Source organism: Amblyraja radiata, chromosome 34 (assembly GCF_010909765.2).
Source record: "Amblyraja radiata isolate CabotCenter1 chromosome 34, sAmbRad1.1.pri, whole genome shotgun sequence".
NCBI classification, from domain to species: Eukaryota; Metazoa; Chordata; class Chondrichthyes; order Rajiformes; family Rajidae; genus Amblyraja; species Amblyraja radiata.
Window position 1 is genome coordinate 183360 of NC_045989.1, and position 19950 is coordinate 203309.

Genomic DNA, 19950 nt, shown 5'->3' on the forward strand with positions numbered 1-19950 from the left:
GTACCCAAGAGCAGGGACCTCCTAGTGAACCCAGTTACAGGGAGCAATCATCCACTACATGAACGTATAACTTGTTGGTCTGCAGATTCTGAGGAGGCCATTTCAAGGCATAGGACTGTCCGAACAAATACAACACAGTTCGGATAACGGAAGTCTTGGAGTTCCTATCAACTGTACTATAACTATAAACTAAGTTATAGTGCATCTATAATGCCAGAGGCGCACTCTCCTCCAATCTGATGCTGGAAGCAGGGCACAGTTCGATAGGAACGCACCCCTTTACAACAAAATTCATGAAGGGAATTTACAATTTAAGACCTCCAAGGCCAAGGTACACTGACACATGGGATGTGAGCGTGGTACAAACCCTACTTTGACAGTGGGGACCGCCTATAACTAACCCTGAAGGTGGTATGCTGACAAAGAGTCCAGACACTGCAAAAGCTACTGTTGGACTACATGACCACCAATATGAACAACATAACATTCCTAATCAGGAACCTGATAAAACAGAGCAGGCCAGGAATGCCAGGGAAGGAGATCCAGTTCTTGGCATACCCAGAGGACCAACGGTTGTGTGGGTGGTAACATACTAACACCACTATCTGAGAGTTATGGAGAACCTCAGAGGCTCAGAACAATCGGTCCTCATCAGCCATAAAAAAAAAAAACACACACCAAAAGGTGTCAACTCAAACCATCTCCAGATGGTCAAAGGAGGTAATGGCGGTAGCAGGAGTAAACATTTATACGGTTAAATCTCACTCCACCAGGGCTGCAACTACGTCGGCAGCAAGAGCTATGGACGTGCCCCTTGACGACATCCTAGTGGCTGCAGGATGGACGAATGAAATAACGGTCCACCGGTTTTATAACAAACCCATAACCAGACTGGGGGTGTTTGCACGTACCATTTTAAGTTCTGTCCCTTAGTTTCCCCCCAAGGTTGGGAGGGGTAACTTTAAAAAAAACTTTTCTTTCATTTAAAGCATCAGTTTCTTTACTTAACTACGTAATGTCTGAATGCTTTAATGATTACACGCATCCATGGTCAATCCATTCAGTGTGTGACGCCTGGATTCGTAACCGGCGTAAAATCACATAGCTTTGAAATCTTCACGTAGTCACTCACGTGACTCCGAAGTAAAATAGTAAGATTAAACGAGAACTTACCAGTTTGAAGTTTGATCTTGATTTTATGAGGAGTTACGATGAGCGATTACGTGCCCACCGCTCCCACCCTCATACTATCAAGGTCATATGGAAGTTCTAGTTTCTTCACAATCTTACTATTCTCAGGTCTTTTATCTGTGATTTAACACCGCTGCTTTGAAGATTGACGCGCACGCAGACGGACAGCCCTTCACGTAGTCACTCACGTAATCGCTCATCGTAACTCCTCATAAAATCAGATCAAACTTCAAACTGGTAAGTTCTCGTTTAATCTTACTATTATACTAGCCACATGTCTAATAGATGGTTTGTTCTTAACAACGAGGTTACTGCAGGCTTCAATTAACTAATTGCTTGCCGGAAGGCATAGTCACTGACATGTGAATTGAGTTAATGGTGAATCCCAAATAATCAATTACTCTAATGGTACCAATTTTGACTTAACTGGATGGATTAGGAACCTCAGTCTCTCAAACATGAGTTTGGTAGCTGACACAGATAATTCAGCTAATTCCATAGTCTTCCCAATGATTAAGATGTCATTGAAGTATGCCATGACTATATGATTTTGTGCCCTGTGTAGCCCCAGGACTGGTTTTAGCAATTTAGTGAATAGTAAATCTAGTAAATCTGAAAGTCCGAGCCCAGGAACGGTCTCCTTGGAATCTGCAAACCAACAAATTTATTCGGTCATGAAGAGGATGGCTTTCCCCTGTCACAGGATGTACCAGCAGCTTTTTGCTTTTGGAAACAACCATAAACGGCTGTGTAATCATAGCTAGGATGATTGGGAACCAATGTTGTGTAGGCCAGTCTGGTACTACCAATATGCCAGATGCAGAGTCTTGCTTGATCTTCGCCAAGCATCGACTGATGAAGCAAAATGGGGGACAAACATACAGAACTTCCCACCCCAGCATAGTGAGAAGGCATCTACTGCTGCTGCCCCCTGGATCTGGTTCCCATGAAACGTAATTTGGTAACTGATGAATTAGTCTGGAAGCAAACAGATCAACGGTACACCATACCGAACGACAATATCAATAATACAATACAATACAATACAATACAATTCAATTTATTGTCATTTGGACCCCTTGAGGTCCAAACGAAATGTCGTTTCTGCAGCCATACATTACAAACAAATAGACCCAAGACACAACATAATTTACATAAACATCCATCACATTGCTGTGATGGAAGGCCAAAAAAACTTATCTCTCCACTGCACTCCCCCCCCCGATGTCAGAGTCAAAGTCAAAGTCAAAGCCCCCGGCGGGCGATGGCGAATTGTCCCGCGGCCATTAAAGCCATGCCGGGTGATGCAAGGTCGCACACCGGGTCTTGGTGTTAGAGCCCCCGGCGTGCGCTCGCAGTCCCGCAGCCATTCCAAGCCGCGCGGGGCGGTGCTGTAAGGCCCCGCTCAGGTGCTCTTCAACCCCGCAACTCGGGCGGGAGAAGTCGCCGTTGCGGAAGCTCTGAAAAGCGGTCTCCCTCCAGGGACCCGCGGGCTCCCGGTGCCGCCCGCCAAACCCGCAGTTGCAGCCACCGAATCTCCGGGGGTCGGGTCGCAGCAGCGTCCACCACAGCTCCACCCGCTCTGGACTCGGCCAGCTCCGCGACGGTGAGGTGAGTAGTCGGCACCACAGCCCCCGGTCTTCCTGTTGGAGGCCGCTCCTCGTTGCAGCCCCAACGACAACGGAGACCCGACAACGAAAAGGTCGGGTCTCCCGTGCAGGGAGAGATTTAAAAGTTACCCCCACCCCCCCCCCCCCACACCACCCCCACCCCCCCCCACACACATACCCCAACAAAAATAACAAAAACTACATAAAAACATAAGACATAAAATAATAAAAACGCAGACGGACTGCAGAGGCCGCTGCTGACGAAAGTCGCGCCACCCACAATAACCACTTCATGATTCACCATCCACTCTTTGCTGTCATTGAATTCTCGTGACCTGTTGTCCGCCACCTGGTAAGTAGTTAGCTGAAAGCCAAATGTTTCTCGCAATACACCAGTGCCAAATGTGGTTTGACAATTTATCACAGAATACAGACTTACTTCCACCCATGTGATTAATGTATGCGACTGCTGTAGTGTTGTCAGCCTGAAATTGAACATGCACATGGTGCATATTGCTACAATAAGCCTTTAACCCATAGACTGCTCCCAACAACTCTAAGTAGTTAATACCATGGGACTGAAGCATCGATGATTCCTGCAGATTCCATCTGCCACCGCAGCTTGAGACAGAGTTAGTAGCACCCCAACCTAGAGCACTGGCATCAGTTTGCAGGATAACTGATGGCGAATCAACTAAAATAGTACTAGAGCAATACCGAATATTGGACACCCACCATTGTAACTCAGCAATGGCTTCAGCTGGCAACTGCATGGGTCTATCGAAGTGACCTCTATGAAATTTGAGTGCCCGCTCCTTCGCACATTGTAGGTTTTGATAGTGCAAAGGCCCGAACTGGGCAGCTGGGAAAGCAGCCACTAACTTGTCAATTATACTAGCCACATGTCTAATAGATGGTTTGTTCTTAACAATGAGGTTACTGCAGGCTTCAATTAACTCTAATTGCTTGCCAGAAGGCATAGTCACTGACATGTGAATTGAGTTAATGGTGAATCCCAAATAATCAATTACTCTAAAATGGTACCGATTTTGACTTAACTGGATGGATTAGGAACCTCAGTCTCTCAAACATGAGTTTGGTAGCTGACACAGATAATTCAGCTAATTCCATAGTCTTCCCAATGATTAAGATGTCATTGAAGTATGCCATGACTATATGATTTTGTGCCCTGTGTAGCCCCAGGACTGGTTTTAACAATTTAGTGAATAGTCTGGGGGCTGAGGTTACTCATTAGGCAATGCTTTAAACTGCCCCTATTGCCCCATCCAGCTAAACTTCAAATATCTCCTGTGGTCTACAGGAATGGCCACCAAATAGTAAGCATCTTTGAGGTCGATGCATGCCATGTAACACCCCTTGGAAACCAGTTGTTTGGCAGTAACAAAGCTTTCAATTTTTGAAGTGTTTATACTGTACAAATGAGTTAAGCTCAATCAAATTTGGATAATAATAATAATAATAAATTTTATTTAATGGGCGCTTTTCAGACATCTCAAGGACACCTTACATAGTAATCGGAATAACATATAATCGGAATATAACAAGTAATAAAGACATCACAGAGACACAAATTAAAAAGAATTCAATCCAAAAATAGAAAATCAAAAACACAGTGTGAAGAGAGAGCAGCGGCAGCCAAAGCGCGCCAGCGTCCACTCTCTCTTCACGGCAGCCATCTTGGACACAGACCTACAGGACTACAAATTAGACAAAAAAATCATCCCCCCACAATGGATACCACTGTGGGGGAAGGCACAATGTCCAGTCCCCACCCCATGTTCACCCCAAAGTCAGGCCTATTGAGGCCACCGCAATTACCTCTACGGAGGCCCGATGTCCCTGGCCGTTCTCACCGGGTGGTCTTGCCCCGGCGTCGGGAGAGTCCTTTCTGCGGCTGGGCCACCTGGAACGGCCGCTTCCTGGTTGGAGCTCGCGGCTGCCGAAGCCGACAAGGCCGCGCCGGTTTGGAGCTCCCAGGCTCCCGAAGAAAAAGTCGGCGCCGCCTCTCCGCACTGCCACCTCGCCGCACTGCCGCCTCTCCGCACGCCGCCTCTCCGCTCCGCAGACCCGCAGCCCGGAGATGTTGCTCTCGGCGGTCCAGCTCGCCAGAGCTCCAGCGCGTCGCTCCAGCGCGGCGATCCAGGCAAGGCGTCGCCCGCTCCACTCCGCTCCACTCCAGCGCATCAACGCTGTGCCGCCGCCGTGGCCGAGGTGCTGGGCGGTCCCCGCCAGGAAACGGCGCTCCAAGCCCACTGGTAGGCCACGAGGACGGGTTGACGGGTAGCCCGGAGAAAAGGCTGCCACACCGACCAGGTAGGGACCTAGAAACAAAGTTTACACCTACCCCCCACATTAAAAAGACCATATCCCCTACAAACAAAAAACAGGACTCACTAAAAACTATTAAAAAAACGAATTTAAAACGGACGGCTGCTGGCTAGTAGCCGTTCACCAAGATGGCTCCTCCTCCATGATTTGGATGATTTGGCATCCTCCATCCTTCTTTTGCCTAGTAAATATATTGGACACAAATTGGTGAGACTCATGATACGATTTCTCAATTACCCCTTTCTTGAGTAAAGATTTTATCTCAGCTTGTGTATGCGCATAATCCTGTTGTGAAGGAACAAAAGTGCGGCTAGGTGTATGCTGTGTGGGTGGAGGCGAATTGAAAAGGAACTCAATTTGGAAACCGCGTAAACTGCGCATTATAAACGGGTCAGATGTAATCCAATATCATTCATGTAAGAAAAAATGTAATCTTACCCAACTGGTAACTGATCCATCTAAACTGTTTTACACAAACAACCAGACTCATCTACCTCCGTGGTTATCGGCAGTATAGGATTTGCTTCTGCCCCCGAGGTCTGGGGGGTAGGGCTGTTGGCAGACTCCCTCCGCGCATCTTGAACATGGCCCGGCGTGGGCCCTGCCCTAAAAAAGGCCTCTGTACCTGTTGAACGTGACGCCCACCATATCCGGCATACCGTCTGGTGTTGAGAGGAGGATAGGGGTACTGCCGTCGGAAGGATGGAGACTTGGAAGGAGTTGGGGCCTTGATAAGGCCGACAATTTTAGCCTCATCATCCAGCTCCTTGAGATGCTTTCGCAGATCTTTCCCGAACAGTAGGTTTGGTGGCTGGATGTTCCCAGCCTTGCACAATGCTGCAAATTTTGGGTTCAGAGCAGGATGGATGGCATTCTTTCGGAGAACATTAATTTCAAAATTTGCATTGCACATTAATGCCATGGCGTCCTGCTGAACATCAGAGAGGGGCCCCCCATCGACCGAACTGGCAAAGGCCGTGATGCCTGAGGTAAGTAATTTTAAAATGTTCTGTAATTTTACCTCCTGGGCTCTGACCCAATGTGTCCCCAGATGGAATGGTTCACTGCCGGGACATTTAATGAGGAACAGTTGACTGGGGTAAGGTATTTTGTAGAGGTTTCCTCCATGGCCTGATCCTGGAGATGGTGAGAGGCCATATAATTAATGCTAGAAGCTAGCTCCTCTCCCAGTGGTTCTCCTGATTGGGAAGAGATGGCAAATTTAGATGGCAAATTTGGATGCCATAGGGGGTACACCCGAAGCTTGCCCCTCATGCCTTGAAGCATGCTCCCCAGTTGTGCCTGCGATATCTGAGTCAGTATAAAACTGTCCTCTTACGCTCCTCTCCTCAGAGAGGGAGACATCAAGCAGCCCTGACACAGGTGCCGCTGCCACGGGTTCGCCATAATACCCGGGCTTAGATAGCTCCCTTCTTTGGAGCATATCTCTTTGGATCAACCTCTCCATTAGGTGCTCCAGATGGGTCAGTCTCCCAAACACACTGCCCATAGAAGGAGGAGAATCCTCCTGGCCCGACTCATCCGAGTTTAGTGCCCTGACAGACTTTTTTTGTGGCTTTTCTTCCCTGCGGGGTAGCCAAGGTGCTTACTGCTGGCACCAAGTCTGTAGCCGCTGGCTCCTCTGCTAGCGGCCCTGAAGGCGAAATCAGCAGGTCTTCAGAAGCTGGCTTCGCTGCAGCTTCCCTCTTCACCTTCGACATATTTTCCAGAAAGTTCGAAAACTCTGTTGGAGTGAACAGCAACCAAACCCGGAGCAACGACCTCAGGTAAAGTATAAACACTTACCTGAGCGTTTTAAAACTTACCGCTGGAAGGAGTGATGCACCCACCAGTCAGTCGTGACTCCGAAGTAAAATCTTGTATGTTTCAATAAGATCCCCTCTCATACTTCTAAATTCCAGAGTGTACGAGCCCAGCCGCTCCATTCTCTCAACATATGAAAGTCCCGCCATCCCGGGAACTAACCTTGTAAACCTACGCTGCAATCCCTCAATAGCAAGAATGTCCTTTCTCAAATTAGGGGATCAAAACTGGACACAAAACTCCAGGTGTGATCTCACTAATGCCCTGTACAATTGCAGAAGGACCCCTTTGCTCCTATACTCAACTCCTCTTGCTATGCCATTTGTTTTCTTCACTGCCTGCTGTACCTGCATGCTTACTTTCATTGACTGATGAACAAAGTCCCCCAGATTCCGTTGTACTTCCCCTTTTCCCAACTTGACATCATTTAGATAATAATCTGCCTTCCTGTTTTTGCTACCAAAGTGGATAACCTCACATGTATCCACATTCAACTGTATCTGCCCACTCACCCAACCTGTTCAAGTCACCCTGCATTCTCATAGCATCCTCCTCACAGTTCACACTGCCACCCAGCTTTGTGTTATCTGCAAATTTGCTAATGTTATGTTGAATCCCTTCATCTAAATCATTGAAGTATATTGTAAATAGCTGTGGTCCCAGCTCCTTGCGGTACCCCACTAGTCACTGCTTGGCATTCTGAAACGGACCTGTTAATCCCTTCTCTCTGTTTCCTGTCTGCCAACCAATTTTCTATCCATGTCAGCACTCTACCCCCAATACCATGTGCCCTAATTTTGCCCACTAATCTCCTATGTGGGACCTTATTAACAGCACCTCGACTTCCTTAGCATATTGTTGAGATATTCAGTTTGTCGACGAATATTCTCTCAAACATCTACAGGTGTACGGTAGAGAGTATACTGACTGGATGCATCATGGCCTGGTTCCGCAACTCAAATGCCCAGTGTCAAAGAGAGCTGCAGAAAGTGGTGGACATTGCCCGGTCCATCACAGGTACTGACCTCCGCACTATCGAAGGGATATACACGAGGTGCTGCATGAGAAAGACATCCAACATCATCAAAGACCCTCACCACTGTAGCCATGCTCTCATTTCACCCCTACCATTAGGAAGACAGTACAGGAGACTGAAAACCATGGCCTCCACATTCAAAAACAGTTTAGCTCCAGCAACGATCTGGCTCTTGAACACAACACCACACTACTGCAACCCTACCTCAACAACTATGAACTTTGGACGGTGTTTTTGATTGCATTTTGGACTTCAGTTTTGCACTGTGATGGTTACCTAGTAATACAGTTATCAATGGATTATATTATTGATTGTAATATATTTATCTACTTGTTTTGTGTTAATGGGCCTGTAAAGCTTCAGGAAGTAAGAATTTCATTGTTCCATTGCCGGTACATATGACAATTAAACACTCTTGACTGGAGCTATTTATCTCTCTCATTTACTCAAATGTCCTCATGAAGACTACCTACAAACACATGAGCGATTTCAGGAAAGAATGAAATTACCCTCAGATATAAGGGACTCTTGCGATGATGTCCAGGCGCTGTTAAACTATCAACAACAACAACCCTCTTATTGTGTGTGAGATCTGATTCTAGCCATTGGACAGTTTTCCCCGAGATGCCCATTCTCTGGTCATCAAGTTTATTGTGATCTGGACAAGTTCAGCGATGTATAGGTATGTAGAAGAGAAATGGAGGACATTTCTAGTCCGTGCCGACCACTTATTCTCCCCTAGTCCCATCTACCTGCGCTCACACTATAACCCTCCATTCCTTTCCCGTCCATATAACTATCCAATTTATTTTTAAATGATAAAACCGAACCTGCCTCCACCACATTCACTGGAAGCTCATTCCACACAGCCACCACTCTCTGAGTAAAGATGTTCCCCCTCATGTTACCCCTAAACTTCTGTCCCTTAATTCTCAAGTCATGTCCCCTTGTTTGAATCTTCCCTACTCTCAGTGGGAAAAGCTTATCCACGTCAACTCTGTCTATCCCTCTCTTCATTTTAAAGACCTCTATCAAGACCCCCCTAAACCTTCTGCGCTCCAAAGAATAAAGCCCTAACTTGTTCAACCTTTCTCTGTAACTTAGTTGCTGAAACCCAGGCAACATTCTAGTAAATCTCCTCTGTACTCTCTCTATTTTGTTGACATCCTTCCTATAATTAGGCGACCAAAATTGTACACCATACTCCAGAATTGGCCTCACCAATGCCTTGTACAATTTTAACATTACATCCCAACTTCTATACTCAATGCTCTAATTTATAAAGGCCAGCACACCAAAAGCTTTCTTTACCACCTTATCTACATGAGATTCCACTTTCAGGGAACTGTGCACAGTTATTCCCAGATCCCTCTGTTCACCTGCATTCTTCAATTCCCTACCTTTTACCATGTACGTCCTATTTTGATTTGTCCTGCCAAGATGTAGCACCTCACACTTATCAGCATTAAACTCCATCTGCCATCTTTCAGCCTACTCTTCCAACTGGCATAAATCTCTCTGTAGACTTTGAAAATCTACATTATCCACAACCCCACCTATCTTAGTATCATCTGCACACTTACTAATCCAATTTACCACACCATCATCCAGATCATTGATGTACATGACAAACAACAGTGGACCCAACACAGATCCCCGTGGCACCCCACTAGTCACTGGCCTCCAACCTGACAAACAACCATCCACCATTACTCTCTGGCATCTCCCATTCAGCCACTGTTGAATCCATCTTGCTACTCCACCATTGATACCCAACAATTGAACCTTCTTAACCAACCTTCCATGAGGAACCTTGTCAAAGGCCTTACTGAAGTCCATATATACAACATCCACTGCTTTACCCTCATCAATTTCCCGAGTAACCTCTTCAAAAAATTCAAGATTAGTCAAACATGACCTTCCAGGCACAAATCCATGTTGACTGTTCCTAATCAGACCCTGTTTATCCAGATGCTTATATATATTATCTCTAAGTATCCTTTCCATTAATTTGCCCACCACTGACGTCAAACTAACAGGTCTATAATTGCTAGGTTTACTCTTAGACCCCTTTTTAAACAATGGAACAACATGCGCAGTATGCCAATCCTCCGGCACTATTCCCGTTTCTAATGACATTTGAAATATTTCTGTCATAGCCCCTGCTATTTCTACACTAACTTCCCTCAATGTCCTAGGGAATATCCTGTCCGGACCTGGAGACTTATCCACTTTCATATTTCTCAAAAGTGTTAGTACTTCCTCTTCTTTGAATCTCATAGTTTCCATAGCTACTCTACTTGTTTCCCTTACCTCACATAATTCAATATCCTTCTCCTTGGTGAATACCGAAGAAAATAAATTGTTCAATATCTTCCCCATCTCTTTTGGCTCTGCAGATAGCTGTCCACTCTGACTCTCTAATGGACCAATTTTATCCCTTGTTATCCTTTTGCTATTAATATACCGGGACAGGTGGTGGAGGTATGCGTTGGGGAGCACTTCGGGTCCAGTGATCACAATACCATTAGTTTCAATATAATTATGGAGAAGGTCAGAACTGGACCTAGGGTTGAGATTTTTGATTGGAGAAAGGCTAACTATTTTTTTTATTTTTATATTTTATTTTATTAGAAGTAAGTACAGTCATATGGCACCAAAGTGCCTAATATATATTTTCATAATACATTTTATGTACAATTTTTTTTTTTTTTTTGTTACATTGAAAAAAGATTAGAATAAGAAAAAGAAGTTAGATAGTAAAGGATAGAAAGATGTGAAATATATAGTGTGTGAAAAAAGAAAACGAGTAAATGAAGAAAGTTGAGAGAGAAAATAGAGAAAATAAAATAAAATAAAAAAGAAAAGGTGTTCATTATTTATAATCTTGATCAACCCTCGTCCAGTCCTGAAACAGTTATTTTTTTACAATTGTGTTGCACCATATGATTCCAAAAAAAACGACGAATGGAGACCAACTCGTTATGAATTGGTCTGATTTATCCATTAGGAGGAATCGCATTTCCTCAAGATGAGCGGTGTCCAACATACTTGCAATCCACATTTTAAGCGTTGGTATTGATGTACCCTTCCAAAATTTAAGAATTAATTTTTTTGCTATTATTAAACCATAGTTAAGGAATAGATTTTGAGATGTGTTTAATTTATTCCCATCTTCCATTACGCCAAATATAATCATTTCAGTATTAGGTTCCATTCTTGTCTTGAACAATTTTGTAAATATTTCAAAAATATCATTCCAAAATCTATAAAGTTTTATGCAGGAAACTAAGGCAACTATAACACACTTATAGTTGCCTTTTGGGCTAGACATTTATCACAAGTGGCGGATATATTTGGATAAAATTTGTTCAATCTTGTTTTTGAATAATATAATCTATGTACAATTTTAAATTGAATTAGATTATGTCTTACATTAATTGAACATTTGTGAATATATATCAGGTATTTTTCCCATTTAACCTTCGTAATTTTTATCATTAGTTCCCGATCCCACTCTTCTCTAAGTACCTCTGTCGATGGTAGGTCTATATTTAGAATACCATTATATAAATATGATATTAATTTTTGTGAGTCAGCTTCAATATTCATTGCTTCTTCCAATAAGTCAGGAGTTACTTTTTGATATCCTTGTATATATTTTTTCACGAAATCGCAAATCTGAAGATATTTAAAATATTGGTTGTTTTTCAATTTAAATTTTAATTGTAGTTGTTGGAATGATAGTAGGTTTCCCATTTCGTACATATCCCCGATCCTTCTAATTCCGAGACTTTCCCATTGGTTATATGTCTTATCAATAAGAGATGGTTTAAATAAAGGGTTATTCGCTATTGGCATTAACAGTGATAGATTTCTTAATTTTAAAGATAATTTTATTTGTTTCCAAATTCTTATTGTACCATATATAATTGGGTTCTTCTTATATATTGTGTTATTCAGTTTTTTTGGGGAGAAGAGGATCGTTCCTATATTACAAGGATGGCAATCCTCCTTCTCCATTTTTATCCATTCTGTCTGTTGGGTAGAACTATCCAACCAATAAAGAGAAAGGCTAACTTTGATGAGATGCGAGATGATTTAAAAGGAGTGGACTGGGACATTTTATTTTATGGGAAAGATGTAGAAGAGAAATGGTGGACATTTAAAGGGGAAATTTTAAGAGTACAGAATCTTTATGTTCCTGTTCGGTTGAAAGAAAACAGTAAAAATTGGAAAGAGCCCTGGTTTTCAAAGGAAATTGGACATCTTGTTCGGAAAAAGAGGGAGATCTACAATAATTATAGGCAGTATGAAGTAAATGAAGTGCTTGTGGAGTATAAGGAATGTAAAAAGAATCTTAAGAAAGAAATTAGAAAAGCTAAAAGAAGATATGAGGTTGCTTTGTAAGGTGAAAGTAAATCCAAAGGGTTTCTACAGCTATATTAATAGCAAAAGGATAACGAGGGATAAAATAGGTCCATTGGAGAAACAGAGTGGGCAACTATCTGCAGAGCCAAAAGGGATGGGGGAGATATTGAACAATTTCTTTTCTTCAGTATTCACCAAGGAGAAGGATATTGAATTATGTGAGGTAAGGGAAACGAGTAGAGTAGTTATGGATACTATGAGTTTCAAAGTAAAAGAAGTACTGACACTTTTGAAAAATATAAAAGTGGATAAGTCTCCAGGTCCTGACAGGATATTCCCTACGACATTGAGGGAAGTTAGTGTAGAAATAGCCGGGGCTATGACAGAAATATTTCATATGTCATTAGAAACGGGAATAGTCCCCGAGGATTGGCGTACTGCGCATGTTGTTCCATTGTTTAAAAAGGGTTCTAAGAGTAAACCTAGCAATTATAGACCTGTTAGTTTGACTTCAGTGGTGGACAAATTAATGGAAAAGATACTTAGAGATAATATATATAAGCATCTGGATAAACAGGGTCTGATTAGGAACAGTCAACATGGATTTGTGCCTGGAAGGTCATGTTTGACTAATCTTCTTGAATTTTCTGAAGAGGTTACTAGGGAAATTGACGAGGGTAAAGCAGTGGATGTTGTCTATACGGACTTTAGTAAGGCCTTTGACAAGGTTCCTCATGGAAGGTTGGTTAAGAAGGTTAAACTGTTGGGTATAAATGCAGGAATAGCAAGATGGATTCAGCAGTGGCTGAATGGGAGAAGCCAGAGGGTAATGGTGGATGGCTGTTTGTCGGGTTGGAGGCAGGCGACTAGTGGGGTGCCTCAGGGATCTGTGTTGGGTCCTTTGTTGTTTGTCATGTACATCAATGATCTGGATGAAGGGGTGGTAAATTGGATTAGTAAGTATGCAGATGATACCAAGATAGGGGGTGTTGTGGATAATTAAGAGGATTTCCAAAGTGTACAGAGTGATTTAGGCCATTTGGAAAAATGGGCTGAAAGATGGCAGATGGAGTTTAATGCTGATAAATGTGAGGTGTTACACCTTGGCAGGACAAATCAAAATAGGACGTACATGATAAATGGTAGGGAATTGAAGAATACAGTTGAACAGAGGGATCTGGGAATAACCGTGCATAGTTCCTTGAAGGTGGAATCTCATATAGATAGGGTGGTAAAGAAAGCTTTTGGTATGCTAGCCTTTATAAATCAGAGCATTGAGTATAGAAGCTGGGATGTAATGTTAAAATTGTACAAGGCATTGGTGAGACCAAATCTGGAGTATGGTGTACAATTTTGGTCGCCCAATTATAGGAAGGATGTCAACAAAATAGAGAGAGTACAGAGGAGATTTACTAGAATGTTGCCTGGGTTTCAACAACTAAGTTACAGAGATAGGTTGAATAAGTTAGGTCTTTATTCTCTGGAGAGCAGAAGGTTAAGGGGGGACTTGATAGAGGTCTTTAAAATGATGAGAGGGATAGACAGAGTTGACGTGATCAAGCTTTTCCCTTTGAGAATAGGGAAGATTCAAACAAGAGGACATGACTTCAGAATTAAGGGACAGAAGTTTAGGGGTAACATGAGGGGGAACTTCGTTACTCAGAGAGTGGTAGCGGTGTGGAATGAGCTTCCAGTGGAAGTGGTGGCGGCAGGTTCGTTGGTATCATTTAAAAATAAATTGGATAGGCATATGGATGAGAAGGGAATGGAGGGTTATGGTATGAGTGCAGGCAGGTGGGACTAAGGGAAAAAAGTTGATCGGCACGGACTTGTAGGGCCGAGATGGCCTGTTTCCATGCTGTAATTGTTATATGGTTATATCTGTAGAAACCCTTTGGATTTACATTCACCTTACTTGCCAAAGCAACCTCATATCTTTTAGCTTTTCTAATTTCTTTCTTAAGATTCTTTTTACATTCTTTATACTCCTCAAGCACCTCATTTACTCCATGCTGCCTATAATTATTGTAGATCTCTCTATTTTTTCGAAACAAGTGTCCAATTTCCCTTGAAAACCATGGCTCTTTCCTATTTTTACTATTTCCTTTCAACCGAACAGGGACATAAAGATTCTGTACTCTTAAAATTTCACCTTTAAATGTCCTCCATTTCTCTTCCACATCTTTCCCATAAAACAAAATGTCCCAATTCACTCCTTTTAAATCCTTTCGCATCTCCTCAAAGTTAGCCTTTCTCCAATCAAAAATCTCAACCCTAGGTCCAGTTCTGACCCTCTCCATAATTATATTGAAACTAATGGTATTGTGATCACTGGTCCCGAACTGTTCCCCAACGCATACCCCTGCCACCTAACCCGTCTCATTTCCTAACAGGAGGTCCAGCACCGCCCCTTCTCTAGTAGGCACTTCTATGTATTGCTGCAAAAAACTATCCTGCACACATTTTATAAACTCCAACCCATCCAGCCCATTTACAGAATGTGTTTCCCAGTCTATGTGTGGAAAATTGAAATCTCCCACAATCACTACCTTGTGCTTACTACTAATATCTGCAATATCCTTACATATTTGCTCTTCCAATTCTCGCTCCCCATTTGGCGGTCTATAATACACCCCTATAAGTGTTGCTACCCCTTTCCCATTTCTCAGTTCCACCCAAATAGCCTCCCTAGACGAGCCCTCTAATCTATCCTGCCAAAGCACTGCTGTAATATCTTCCCTGATAAGCAATGCAACACCTCCACCTCTTGCCCCTCCAATTCTATCACACCTGAAGCAACAAAATCCTGGAATATTTAGTTTCCAATCACAGCCCTCCTGCAACCATGGTTCACTGATCGCCACAACATCATACTTCCAGGTGTCAATCCAGGCTCTAAGTTCATCCACCTTTCTTACAATGCTCCTAGCATTAAAATATACACATTTAAGAAACCCACCCTCTCTTATTCTGTGTTTATTGTCTTTTTCTTCTCTCTCCCCTACATTTTGGGTCAGAGTGCTACCATTCTCTGCCTCCTGCCTCACACACTGACTGCTAGCTTTTCCAATTTGAGTCCCTCCCCCCAACAATACTAGTTTAAAGTCTACCCAGTAGCATTTGCAAATCTCCCCGCCAGGATATTGGTCCCCCTCGAGTTCAAGTGCAACCCGTCCTTTCTGTACAGGTCGCACCTTCCCCAAAAGAGGTCCCAATGATCCAGAAACTTTAATCCATGCCCACTGCACCAGTCCCTCATCCACTCATTTATCCTCCACCTCGCTCCATTCCTACTCTCACTATCGCGTGGCACAGCAAGTAATCCTGAGATTGTTACCTTTGCAGGTCTTCTCCTTAACTCTCTACCTAACTCCCTAAATTCTTCTTTCAGGACCTCTTCTCTTTTTTTACCTATGTCGTTGGTACCTATATGTACCACAACCTCAGGCTCCTCTCCCTCCCATTTCAGGATTTCTTGGACACGTTCTGACACATCCCTGACCCTGGCACCAGGGAGGCAAACTACCATCCGGGTCTCCTGTCTGCATCCACAGAATCGCCTATCCGACCCCCTGACTATAGAGTCCCCTATTACAATTGCCCTCCTTTTCTTTTCCTTACCCTTCTGAGTAACAGGACCGGTCTTTGTGCCACACTATAACCCTCCATTCCTTTCCCGTCCATATAACTATCCAATTTATTTTTAAATGATAAAACCGAACCTGCCTCCACCACATTCACTGGAAGCTCATTCCACACAGCCACCACTCTCTGAGTAAAGATGTTCCCCCTCGTGTTACCCCTAAACTTCTGTCCCTTAATTCTCAAGTCATGTCCCCTTGTTTGAATCTTCCCTACTCTCAGTGGGAAAAGCTTATCCACGTCAACTCTGTCTATCCCTCTCTTCATTTTAAAGACCTCTATCAAGACCCCCCTAAACCTTCTGCGCTCCAAAGAATAAAGCCCTAACTTGTTCAACCTTTCTCTGTAACTTAGTTGCTGAAACCCAGGCAACATTCTAGTAAATCTCCTCTGTACTCTCTCTATTTTGTTGACATCCTTCCTATAATTAGGCGACTAAAATTGTACACCATACTCCAGAATTGGCCTCACCAATGCCTTGTACAATTTTAACATTACATCCCAACTTCTATACTCAATGCTCTAATTTATAAAGGCCAGCACACCAAAAGCTTTCTTTACCACCTTATCTACATGAGATTCCACTTTCAGGGAACTGTGCACAGTTATTCCCAGATCCCTCTGTTCACCTGCATTCTTCAATTCCCTACCTTTTACCATGTACGTCCTATTTTGATTTGTCCTGCCAAGATGTAGCACCTCACACTTATCAGCATTAAACTCCATCTGCCATCTTTCAGCCTACTCTTCCAACTGGCATAAATCTCTCTGTAGACTTTGAAAATCTACATTATCCACAACCCCACCTATCTTAGTATCATCTGCACACTTACTAATCCAATTTACCACACCATCATCCAGATCATTGATGTACATGACAAACAACAGTGGACCCAACACAGATCCCCGTGGCACCCCACTAGTCACTGGCCTCCAACCTGACAAACAACCATCCACCATTACTCTCTGGCATCTCCCATTCAGCCACTGTTGAATCCATCTTGCTACTCCACCATTGATACCCAACAATTGAACCTTCTTAACCAACCTTCCATGAGGAACCTTGTCAAAGGCCTTACTGAAGTCCATATATACAACATCCACTGCTTTACCCTCATCAATTTCCCGAGTAACCTCTTCAAAAAATTCAAGATTAGTCAAACATGACCTTCCAGGCACAAATCCATGTTGACTGTTCCTAATCAGACCCTGTTTATCCAGATGCTTATATATATTATCTCTAAGTATCCTTTCCATTAATTTGCCCACCACTGACGTCAAACTAACAGGTCTATAATTGCTAGGTTTACTCTTAGACCCCTTTTTAAACAATGGAACAACATGCGCAGTATGCCAATCCTCCGGCACTATTCCCGTTTCTAATGACATTTGAAATATTTCTGTCATAGCCCCTGCTATTTCTACACTAACTTCCCTCAATGTCCTAGGGAATATCCTGTCCGGACCTGGAGACTTATCCACTTTCATATTTCTCAAAAGTGTTAGTACTTCCTCTTCTTTGAATCTCATAGTTTCCATAGCTACTCTACTTGTTTCCCTTACCTCACATAATTCAATATCCTTCTCCTTGGTGAATACCGAAGAAAATAAATTGTTCAATATCTTCCCCATCTCTTTTGGCTCTGCAGATAGCTGTCCACTCTGACTCTCTAATGGACCAATTTTATCCCTTGTTATCCTTTTGCTATTAATATACCGGGACAGGTGGTGGAGGTATGCGTTGGGGAGCACTTCGGGTCCAGTGATCACAATACCATTAGTTTCAATATAATTATGGAGAAGGTCAGAACTGGACCTAGGGTTGAGATTTTTGATTGGAGAAAGGCTAACTATTTTTTTTATTTTTATATTTTATTTTATTAGAAGTAAGTACAGTCATATGGCACCAAAGTGCCTAATATATATTTTCATAATACATTTTATGTACAATTTTTTTTTTTTTTTTGTTACATTGAAAAAAGATTAGAATAAGAAAAAGAAGTTAGATAGTAAAGGATAGAAAGATGTGAAATATATAGTGTGTGAAAAAAGAAAACGAGTAAATGAAGAAAGTTGAGAGAGAAAATAGAGAAAAGAAAATAAAATAAAAAAGAAAAGGTGTTCATTATTTATAATCTTGATCAACCCTCGTCCAGTCCTGAAACAGTTATTTTTTTACAATTGTGTTGCACCATATGATTCCAAAAAAAACGACGAATGGAGACCAACTCGTTATGAATTGGTCTGATTTATCCATTAGGAGGAATCGCATTTCCTCAAGATGAGCGGTGTCCAACATACTTGCAATCCACATTTTAAGCGTTGGTATTGATGTACCCTTCCAAAATTTAAGAATTAATTTTTTTGCTATTATTAAACCATAGTTAAGGAATAGATTTTGAGATGTGTTTAATTTATTCCCATCTTCCATTACGCCAAATATAATCATTTCAGTATTAGGTTCCATTCTTGTCTTGAACAATTTTGTAAATATTTCAAAAATATCATTCCAAAATCTATAAAGTTTTATGCAGGAAACTAAGGCAACTATAACACACTTATAGTTGCCTTTTGGGCTAGACATTTATCACAAGTGGCGGATATATTTGGATAAAATTTGTTCAATCTTGTTTTTGAATAATATAATCTATGTACAATTTTAAATTGAATTAGATTATGTCTTACATTAATTGAACATTTGTGAATATATATCAGGTATTTTTCCCATTTAACCTTCGTAATTTTTATCATTAGTTCCCGATCCCACTCTTCTCTAAGTACCTCTGTCGATGGTAGGTCTATATTTAGAATACCATTATATAAATATGATATTAATTTTTGTGAGTCAGCTTCAATATTCATTGCTTCTTCCAATAAGTCAGGAGTTACTTTTTGATATCCTTGTATATATTTTTTCACGAAATCGCAAATCTGAAGATATTTAAAATATTGGTTGTTTTTCAATTTAAATTTTAATTGTAGTTGTTGGAATGATAGTAGGTTTCCCATTTCGTACATATCCCCGATCCTTCTAATTCCGAGACTTTCCCATTGGTTATATGTCTTATCAATAAGAGATGGTTTAAATAAAGGGTTATTCGCTATTGGCATTAACAGTGATAGATTTCTTAATTTTAAAGATAATTTTATTTGTTTCCAAATTCTTATTGTACCATATATAATTGGGTTCTTCTTATATATTGTGTTATTCAGTTTTTTTGGGGAGAAGAGGATCGTTCCTATATTACAAGGATGGCAATCCTCCTTCTCCATTTTTATCCATTCTGTCTGTTGGGTAGAACTATCCAACCAATAAAGAGAAAGGCTAACTTTGATGAGATGCGAGATGATTTAAAAGGAGTGGACTGGGACATTTTATTTTATGGGAAAGATGTAGAAGAGAAATGGTGGACATTTAAAGGGGAAATTTTAAGAGTACAGAATCTTTATGTTCCTGTTCGGTTGAAAGAAAACAGTAAAAATTGGAAAGAGCCCTGGTTTTCAAAGGAAATTGGACATCTTGTTCGGAAAAAGAGGGAGATCTACAATAATTATAGGCAGTATGAAGTAAATGAAGTGCTTGTGGAGTATAAGGAATGTAAAAAGAATCTTAAGAAAGAAATTAGAAAAGCTAAAAGAAGATATGAGGTTGCTTTGTAAGGTGAAAGTAAATCCAAAGGGTTTCTACAGCTATATTAATAGCAAAAGGATAACGAGGGATAAAATAGGTCCATTGGAGAAACAGAGTGGGCAACTATCTGCAGAGCCAAAAGGGATGGGGGAGATATTGAACAATTTCTTTTCTTCAGTATTCACCAAGGAGAAGGATATTGAATTATGTGAGGTAAGGGAAACGAGTAGAGTAGTTATGGATACTATGAGTTTCAAAGTAAAAGAAGTACTGACACTTTTGAAAAATATAAAAGT